Raw genomic sequence first — 10,987 nt, 5'->3', positions numbered from 1 at the left:
AGAAGAAGACATAGTTCTTACTCTTCGAAAGTCTGAAGAAATTCTCAAAAAATTCTTGAAAGCGGAAGAAAATTTTTACGCGAAGGAGATAGAGTGCAGAAGAAGCTATAGCAAAAGTGTTCAACTGATGAAGAAAGGACGTATTTATCAGATTCGGAGAAGATTTCAAAATCATCGCACCGTTTCGAATCCCACCTTTTCAGGATTCAACGGCCGGATTTTACTGTCGCATTTAATGCAGTCACGCGCAAGGCACGTCCCCTGACGTCAGCCTCCCCCGTACCTTTATCCAGAATGCCGAAGTGACTCGCTTCGCCGAAGTGATTCACTTCGCTTTTCGGGGGGGGTAGTGATGGGGTACGTACTAAACAAGCCCAATAGCAGTGACGGCCCATCAGCCCAAAGCCCAAAGAAGAGTATCAGTTCGGCATTACCAAAGAGTTCGGCCCCAGCCCACAGCTCGGTAAAAGCCGACCAATCAAGCTCCACTCTCAGATCGGCAAAAGCTACTCGGCAATAGTTCAGCAGTTCGGTCTCAGTATTCGACCGAACTGGAAGATAGTCAACTCATGCAGGATCACATGCAGGATAGTGGACCAAGCACAGAGATAGTGGACTCATGCAGGATAGTGGACCCATGCAGGATCTCCATGACCTCCACGACATTCACAACCATCATTAGTGGTGATGCAAGCCACGATCTTAGTTCAATGTATAAATAGAACTCAGATCAGATAAAGAAGGGTTAAGCTCTCGAGAGATCAAATATCAAATAGCAAGTCTGTATTGTAAGCTGTAGAAAACAGATCAAGCAATACAACTCTGCCCTCTTTTCTTCCCGTGGACGTAGATTTACCTCAGTAAATCGAACCACGTAAATCTCTGTGTCGTGATCTGCATTTTCCTGCATTCATCACCATCAAAAATTCGCCAAACCATCATAGAACTATTCAAGTTTTATTGGCATGACAAGTTTGTCCAAAATCCGAAAGATTACGATTTATAAATATTAGGGCAAACTGCCTTAAAAAGTCAAAAACTTTTGTCAAATTCTGGTTTTTCCCATGAACTAAAAATTTGGCGTATAATGTCATGAACTTTACATTCTGGCGCCGTTTTCCCATAACGGGTTTTCTGGCCATGGAGCAAGCTGATGTGTCATTTTTAGTTGATGTGGTTGTTGAATGTACAATGACGTGTTAAAAAAATTGCCGACTGGACCAAAAATCCTCAAATTTACCTTCACCTAATTTCACTCCCAATCAATGATCCAATGCAGAATTTAAGATTTGCGGCAAGAAGAAGAAGATTTAGAACTCGAATCTACCACAGTGGCGATTAGAACAGTAAGTTGAGGTTGAGCGCTGACCGTCATCAAAAAAAGAAATTGGAGTGAAAGAGAGAGAGAGAGGCGCATGAATTGTGACGAATCTAGAGATATAAATGGATGAAGCACGTCTGCAAAATGAGAGAGAGTGGATGCCTTCCTCATGCTGCTGCTCACAATGCGTTAATGCTCTACCATATTTACAAAGTGAGAGAGGATGGATGCCTTCCTCATGTAGCAAACGCCTTTAACCTCAGTCGTCTTCGAAAACAGCACCGATGGCCACAACCTTGGCCACGACAGATTGAACGGATTCAGTTGGCAGAAACAAGGCCACTCACAGCAGATTTCACGGGAGAAGATGAGTCATCGGTTAGGTCGGAAACAACAAAATGGCGGATCCGGTCTTCAGCTCAGCAGAGAGAATGAGAGGAAGCTCCAACTCCTCCTTCCTCTTCGGATCATTCGCCTCGTGCAAAATTAAATCGCCTCCGCTCCCCAAATCAAAACTGAAATCGAAACAAAAAGGAAAAAACAGGAATTGTTAGAAATTGACTGAATTCGAAGCAATCTCTGAAAAATCAGAAATTCAATCGAAATTGAGATTAAAATCTGAATATTGGGGGTTGCAATTTGGGATTAAAATTGAATTTAAGGTGTAATCTCATGAAACGATGTCGTTTTGTCTACGAAAAACGACGTCGTTTTACTATTTTCCGGCGATCTCCACCTCCGCTTTTAGGCTTGCCACATACGCAAGTTTTCAACCGGAAATTCGCAGGGTCGGGTCAAATGGATACCAACAACCCGATAAAGTTCATGACATTATACGCCAAATTTTTAGTTCATGGGAATAACCGAAATTTGACAAAAGTTTGTGACTTTTAAGGCAATTTGCCCTAAATATTAGTGGCTTGTAACCGAATAGCTTGGCAATACGAATAGATTGGACTGAATGACATAACACAAATTACAATGCAAAATTGTTAAAGTATGATTTATCTTATCAAAAAAATTTATTATTAATAGCTAGAAAATAATTTTGATGGATAGATACAAAATGAAAAAACTTGACCAAAAAGTAGTAGCAAGTATAATATTGTTGATTTCATTCACAAGTATGCAACTAATAACAATCTCAATTATTTCAACTATTTCAACGACTGATTTCAAATCATCAAATGTACTAAATCAATCTATTAAAAGATTGATTTCCATTTTAACTAAATAAAAAGACTTAACTGACGCAAGATCTATTGCGTTTACTACCACTCTGAATTTAGAATAGCTTATTTTGCCTTAACATTTTTGTCTGTCAGATATACTGGATTAAGTATACTGTATAATACATCGACAATTAAGTTCATTTTAAATAATTGTGCTAACATAACACAATCAAATTCCAAATTCAAGCATGTAGTCAACAGATTCACGCTGACTTTAGCAGTATTTTCTTGCGGATTTCTCGTGTAGCATCAATATACAGTAGGAGAAACGAAACGAGAATTTCAATCAACTATTTGGTCTAAAGAATACACGCATTGTAAGACAGGTAGTGAATTACTTTCCCCATCTGTATGAGAATTCCTTAGCAACATTGTAAGCCACTTATGGCTGCTGCACTACTGAATCTTACATCCCCCGGAATCTTGGCCACGACGAACATTACCATAGGACGACAGCTCAAGAAAGTCCATGTCCCGATCTGCACCAATTCATATAAAACCATCAATTCAATACAAAAGAATAATCTCTGGCACTTGGTTGGTCTGTGGAAATAACATTTACAATCATAATATTTTTCAATCAAAATCACAGCATCCAACATATCTTTAAACAAAAACTCCAGAGGTCATGTGATATTGCATTTAATAGAAGAATCTAACATTTTATATTAATACTACCATGTTTTGATCAAATCACTTTTTAGAGTTTCAGAGAAAATGTTACAATGCGCGAGCACATATATATACCTGACACCCGGCAGTAAGCACTTTTCCGAATAAGCTCACTTTTGGATATCTCTGTCCGGTTTCCCTTGGATCGGTTGACAGTTGCCTGTGCAACAAAAACAATTACATAAATAAAAGCATGTTATTGACAGTTAGCATGAAACGTTATATCAAACTAAACAATGCATTGGTTTGCTGGAGGTGACAGTCTTCTCACTTAATCTACTTAAATACTGAATGAATACACATAATGATTCACCATACTTGAAAAAAAATCTCTTAGTTATGTATGTTTAGATAATACTCCATAACTGATTGGTAGAAAAAATATTTTGGAGTTTCTCCATAGTCTTCTCACTATCCACTATATACTCCCCCCGTCCCATAAAAATATGTGCACTTTCCATTTTTGTCCGTCCCACAAAAATAAGTGCATTCCATTTTTTAAAAGTTATATCAATTTAATAATGTAGGTCTCACTATCCACTAACCCTACTTGAACTACTATTCTCCTCCTCTCTCCTACTTTACCATAGAATTTTCCTCCTCTCTCCTACTTTACCATAGAATTTTCCTCCTCTCTCTTACTTTATTGAATTTGTCTTAATTCCCGTGTCATACCCATTACCCATATTTTTATGGGACGGGGGAGTATAAAATAACTAAGATTAGAAAAGGAAAGAAAAAAACAAAAGAAAAACTTTTAAGATACGAAGTAATGCGTCTCTGCAGGGAATGCATCAGACTCATATTCATCAACAAAAGGGAGAAACTGCTACACTAACTTATCAACCAACTTTTATCCAGATAGAGATAACAAGGTGCTTGCTTTGATACATTTATACCCCATGTTTTCCTCAAATGTAAACAAAACAGCCAGCAGGAATATTATTCTCCAATAAACTCAAAGAGTATAGGTAGAATCACGAAAAGCTTTTACTTGAAGATAAAGGAGTAGAATTCACACACATACCAAGTAGTGTAACATCTTAAGGCAATGAACAACAGAAGGCATGTTCTCAATAATTAACAACGAAATCGGAAAAATGTAAAAAAAAAAACGTTCTGGACAAATTTATGAAGGCGGGGATTACCTGCAGCACTTGGCAATTTTCTAAGGTGCTTTTCCCACCCTGCATAAACGCAAATCTTGAACTTCAATTTCATAAGCAGTATCAAATAGAATAACAATCCTTAAGAAACAAAAAGGATTTGGTAAATATTGATACATACAACAACCATCAAATATACAAGAAAAGATAAAAACGTATTTCCATGCAAATATATTGTAGTGCTGCACGACAATACGAAATATACAAGACAAGAAAAAGATAAAACGACATATACTGGTATGACTATGGCCTCATTGGCATAATGACCCAATCTATTCTCTCTTCCAAAGAAGTTGCATTTCAGTATGTCATACAGCCAAGCAATACCAGAACATCAGGAACAAAGAAGCATCTGTATTATTTGAAGTCCTCAAAATTTTAGCTGAGACAAAGTAAACAAGCAAGATTACAACTTTTACCGATAAGGTTAACCATATGGTTACATAAGGTCCAAAAACAAACAGAAAAACAACTTAAACTGATGTTTACTCATCAAAATCCTTTCACAAATCTTGTACTACTCCATATTTGATCTCTTTTTTACAGACCGAGGTTAATCTCGATTTCTTTTACTTCATCTCTAATGGAGTACCAATTTCATTGAAGATTACACACTGTTAGTTATATATACAGTACAAAATATCATAATCCTCATATTAAGTCAGTTTCTCAAGCCATCAATCACAGTTTCAAATTAATCAATCGAAATTAATTTTTACTAGAAATTGCTATTAAAAATGCTAGTACTACCTTAGAGTAAGGAATAATGTGATCATAATCATGGCAGAGGCAACCGGGACAGCCGACAAGCTTCCTGAACAGAGTGTTGCCTAAGGGGTCGCGGCGCCACCTATCGGGGTGCCGGCCCTTGATTTTCTCGGCCTTGTCCCAGCATTGCTACTTCACGCTGTGCGGGAAGCTCCTAGGGTTCGAGCTCTCCGGCGACTCGAATTCTCGGACGAAGAGGTCTACGTCGACAATTGCAGCTGCGGATGGTGGAGAGGATGACCTCCGGTTCAGGCTGTCGGGCCGGGCCCTTCGGGTGGAGGGGAAGGGGGTAGATTTTTTGGTTTTCCGGCGGTTTTCAACCGTGGTATTTGTACGCATTGTTTTGGATGAAATATGTGAGCAGCCTTATCATATAGTACTGTATTTACTCAAAACAGATAGGATAAAGATTAATTATTCAAAATTAATTTTGATTTTTTTTAAAAAAATTGTTTATTAATTAGATTTGAAGCATATAAACATTTACAGTTAATTTTAAGAATAATTTAGTTCAATTGCTATGGGCTACTAATAATTGTTTTTTTATGAATAAATGAATATAAATTTGAGGTTGCGTTATAATAGATGCATGGGCTTGGTCAGCTCACACCCTTTATTTAAAATAAATGAATATAAATTCAAAAGTTACGTCATGTGGAAATAAAATAATTTGTGTCACTACTTTGTTCAGTAAATAAAATAATTTTTTCATCCAAGTTCTCTTATCATTTTGAATGTTGAAACAGTCCACTGTCCACACTTGATGATAACAAAATGCTAGTTTATAGTACTAAACTACAACATTAAGGTTTGGAGTACTAGGCATGCATGGCATAGTCCAAATTGAGATATGCATTGGAGAAAGATTGAGAAAATGTAAATTCAGGAGGCAGAAGTTTAGACTGAGTTTTAGTTCATGTTAAACAAAATCATTTGATCAAAGAGTAGGTGAAAACGAGAAAACCATCTACTTCAAACTAATACTATAATATTCTCTCGGTCCGCCATTAGGAGTCTCATTCTTTGGCGGCGCAGATTTTAAGAAATGTTAAGAAAAGTAGATGGAAAAAAGTTAGTGGAATATGAGTTCCACTTGTATGTATTAGTTTTAAATAAAATGTGAGTGTAATGAGTTAATTGAAGGTGAGAGTGAAAAAACATGACTCCTATTCGCCGACGGAAGGAGTATATTGTATTTTCATTAGATGGTTATTCGTTTTCAAAATTTCTTCCACTACACTGCAATTGTCTATACAAGTATATTAGTACAATACAACTATTAAACATTAAAGAGCCAAAAACTATAGACACACTCAATCTCTTTACTGCGTTTAGGTTGGGGAATTAAGGAAAGGGCTCTATTTCAATGTGAACCTACAAAATATTGTAATCAAGTCATGAGTAGTTGTAACTTCTAGTAAAATTAAGTCTATCTTCGAAATTTTTGTCACAATTTCAGCTCACTTGCCCGTCCGCGTCTTACTTTTTGAACCGTTCTACAATTTTTTTACAATACAGTACCACATCCATGACTTTTTTATTACTATTATTATTATTTACTAGTAATTATTATTATATGGTACATCATCGATTCCACCTAGGCGATATCACCAATATTTTTTCCTTATTTATTTTAATTTACTTAATCGACAATAAAAAATTACAATAATATCAATTAGAATTACTTCCATATCAATTTTAAATCACGATTAAAATTACATTTTTTTGTGAGGATAATAATAGTAGTTCATCAACTTACAGAAGAGCGAGGCAATTGGAGATAATTTTCATGCCAGAAGTCATAAATCAAGTCAATGAGTGGATTTTTCTTTATACATTTCAATCAGACAAAAATAAAAAGAAACACGGTAACTGGAAATATCTCCCACCTAATTGTTAATTTGTCTATGTTGTTTACAGGAGTATGATTTAATCTCGTGTTTCCAGTAAATTGTCTAGATATACTACTATGCTACTAATACTATCATACCAAACGGTGCAATTTATTTCATGGTGAAGTCTTGGGTTATCCCTCTCCCAAGTCAATATATATTATATAGTACTCCCTCCGTCCCGGGCTACTCGCTCATTTCCTTTTCGGCTCGGAGATTAAGGAATGAGTGTATAGGAAAGTCAAAAATGACGGCTGTAGGTGAAATTTTTTACTAAAAATGGAAAGAGTGCAAGTAACTTGGGACGCCCAAAAAGGAAATAAGTGCGAGTAGTGCGGGACGGAGGGAGTATACAATAAAAACAAAAACTTAGGAATTGACTAAGTTTTTAGCATTACTCATGCTTCAAAGGAAACAACGTATTATCATTGAATTGGATTCCCTAACTAGTTTGATCTCATTTGGTCGCTCTCTTATTACTATTTAAATACTACTACTAGTAAACTTCAGAATAACAATTATCTGATTAACCACTAATTAAAATTTAATTAATTTAACTACATGTATAGAGTTCCTTCTTCCACAACCTACCCGGAAAGATTCCATAGTAATTATACATTCACACTTCACTTTCAACAAAGCTTACACTAAATTTCATAGAAACTTCCTATAAATTATTTTACTCCTCTCCATACCATGTCTATAAAATCAACCACATTACCAACAAATAAAATCCATCCAAATATAAATTAGCTCAAAATAATTAAAACAAAATGACGAATTCAAAGATGTCATCAACTTCACTCATCACCAACGCTGCAAAAGATCTCATCAATTCCACATCTTTCATTATATGGTGCATTCCATATAGCTAGTTACTAAGAGCATCCACTATGGATAGGCGCGGCGGTAGCCGCGAGGCGCGGCGGTGGGGCGGCGGATTATAGTGGAGAAGGTGTCCGGCCAGGGGGTGGACGCGGCGAGGGGGGGGAGACGCGGCGGACGCGCGATAGCCGTGTGCGCGGCGATGTCGCGGCGAGGGGTCTATAGCCGCGCCTATAGGCGCGGCGGCTATAGTGGAGTGCACCGCCGCGGCGAATTCGCCGGTCCCGAGAAATCTCTCCTTTGAGCTTCTCTGCTGCTAATTTACTGGTAAATTTCTTCCTTACTATGTTAGAGCTGCTTGATTTTGGGGTTTATATTTTGCTAGCTGTGTTTCTATTCCACTATTTCTCGAGAGATATTTCCTGGGTTTTGTGTTATTAGCGTGTTGTTAGTATGCTAGCTTCTTCAAGGAGGAGAAGGAGGTGAAGGAGGTGAAGAAGAAGACGACGAGGAAGCCGACTCCGACACCGAGTAGGCGGTGGCGGATTTTTTAGTTGTATTTTATTTTACATATTCGTTGTAAAATTTTACCGGTTTGAAATACAACGAATATTCGGCCCTAATTTTCTATTTATTTATAATGTGATTATTTTAATTATAAAATTTTGGGGCTATTGGAAGTGTCCACTATAGTGGCGGAAATAGAATTTTGGGGCTATGGACAACAAAACTGGGGCTATAGACAAAAACTGGGGCGGGGCTATTGGGCGTGTCCACCTTATAGTGGACACTCTAACAATCCAAGACTTCTCCTCTTGCTCTCTGACGCGTGTTTAATCTCCTATGGCATCGTACACGCCTCGACTCCTCTCAGAAGTCGAGCCGTTTACTTTCCACCAAGGGCAACATCTTATTACCTCCTCCCCATGTTGCCAAAATACTAGCAACGACGTTGAGGTCGTGATGAGGCGTCTGCAGCAGCCTCATCGCGAGCCGTTTTCCCAAGACTCTGTGGAGAATATGGAAGACATGTTTGAGAGGGCAGAGCCTGTTGGGGAACACTGGAATTACAAGAGATAAATAATATCGGGCATAATACAACCCAAGAAGGAAGAACTAAAAACTGAAAATTATAATGAAATCAAAACTGTAAACTGAAAATAAAACTTAGCCGAGTCGAGGAGGCCTCTTTCCGCAAGACGAGATACGCCCCGGTAGTGCTCTCGGTTTGGCGTGTCGTCCCCAAAGATAAAATGGCTACGTCTCTAGTGAAGCAGCACCGCAATCAACAGAGCTCCGGCCTATTTATTGGCTTGGTCCACTGCGGGGGTCAACTCAGCCTTGATGGCTGTTATCATGGCTCATCATGGCGGGCCTGTAACCGCCGGCCGTTACGAGTTTGAAAGCTGGAGTGGTCGACGTTGAATCTAGACGCTGTACACGCTCTAGTTCAACGGTCACATGTGGACTTCGTGACTTGATCAAGACACTGATCAAGCCATCGCACAAGGCGCAGCAGGCCGAGTTGATCAGGCTGCTGCCCAAAACTGAGGTGGTCCAAGACATTAAGTCTGGATCCAGGGACAAGTCCAAGTCCAAGTCCAAGTCTAAGTCCAAGACCACGAGCGCGGGTGCGGCTCGGCTCGGCGCGCGTGTGGACTCTTTCACCCATCTTAATCCACGATAATTACTAAGTGTAATTAGTCACTTAATAAATACACATTTAAAGATGTGTCTCATCTCCTATGTGGGATAATTAACACTAGTTAATTACTCCCTACACTTTCAACTCATAGCTTTATCAAAAGCTACAATGTGACCAATTTTAATCCACTATTTCTCACTCATCGGGAATCGGATTTGAGAAAGTGAATATACTACGGTCATCTACGCGAAACGTAGATCGATGCTATATCATTTAATTTTCCAAAATTAAATGTCTCGTCATATTTATTATTGGTCAAACTTCATTGACCGGACATCTTAAATTCAAGATTCCAACAGAGCCTTTGTTGGACGAAGTGAGGGAAGCGTTTAGGGTGTTTGATGAAAACGATGATGGCTTTGTGGATGCAGATGAGTTGAAGAAGGTGATGAGTTCACTAGGTTTGGTGGGGTTGTCTCAACAAGAATGTGAGGGGATGATAATGGTGTTTGATGAAGATGGTGATGGGAGGATTAGTTTTGGGGAGTTTGTGAAACTCATGGGGGAAAGTGTTTGTTGAAAGTTGAGATATTGGTTATGAGCCTTGAGTTTTTTGGTGATTGTCATTGTGTGCATATTGGTGATTAATTGCGTACTACGAGAAAAAAAAATTTATTCGGGTGGAGACACTAATTTTAATTTCTAAATATATAATTGAGGCTTAAAAAACATTTCTAATCTTGGTCTCCCAAATAAAATTAAGGATTGGTAAAATTGTGCAAAATATGAAGTGTATTTAGTTTATCAATGTCTACATTTGTAAGAGATACGGAGTACTATATAGGTATGGATTCTTCAATTGAAATGAAATACTAGAAATAAAATAAATACCAAACTGGAAAATGTGTATCTATGTTAAACCATATACATAACTTATTTTCACAACCAAAAGCAGTAGCAGAAAAGACTAAATAGCTAGTATTATGATCTCTCTATAGTAGTTTGCCTTAATATTTACGATGATTTGTCAAGTCTTTCAACTGACCGTTGTTATATGTTGGTTAATGTAAAATTTCATTCTATGATAATATTGTCATAAAAATATGGATTTGGGGCAGTCATGTATTCTAGACTTTCTAGTACGAAATTGGTAAAATAATAGAGATAAAAATAAAAAAAATAATTGGAATATTATTAGTAAAAAATGAAGTTCACATAATAACATAGAAAAACTAGGTATGAATGGAAGTGAACCGATCAAAATAGAAAAATAAGACTATTTTTTGGGATGGAGCCATGGAGGAAATATTTATTCATCAACGTTCGTAAATCTCACGGCGTTGGAATATGCATACTTAAATAATCTTCAACATGTAAATATTAATGACATGATCATATTGAGCTGTACGAAAATAAATATGGGAAATGAATGATTTAATTGTGACCACAGAAAATAAATTAGTCAA

The 10,987-nt window shown here is 37.5% G+C and overlaps 1 pseudogene; it reads right to left on the bottom strand.

Moving 5' to 3' along the window:
• Positions 1-2,727: 2,727 nt before the first annotated feature.
• Positions 2,728-5,514, bottom strand: LOC121750609 (annotated as a pseudogene).
• Between the last annotated feature and the right edge of the window lie 5,473 nt (positions 5,515-10,987).

The sequence above is a fragment of the Salvia splendens genome, chromosome 10 (assembly GCF_004379255.2).
Source record: "Salvia splendens isolate huo1 chromosome 10, SspV2, whole genome shotgun sequence".
Lineage (NCBI taxonomy): Eukaryota > Viridiplantae > Streptophyta > Magnoliopsida > Lamiales > Lamiaceae > Salvia > Salvia splendens.
The sequence above is the reverse complement of the archived record's forward strand: the minus strand, read 5'-3'. Positions and strand labels throughout refer to the sequence as shown.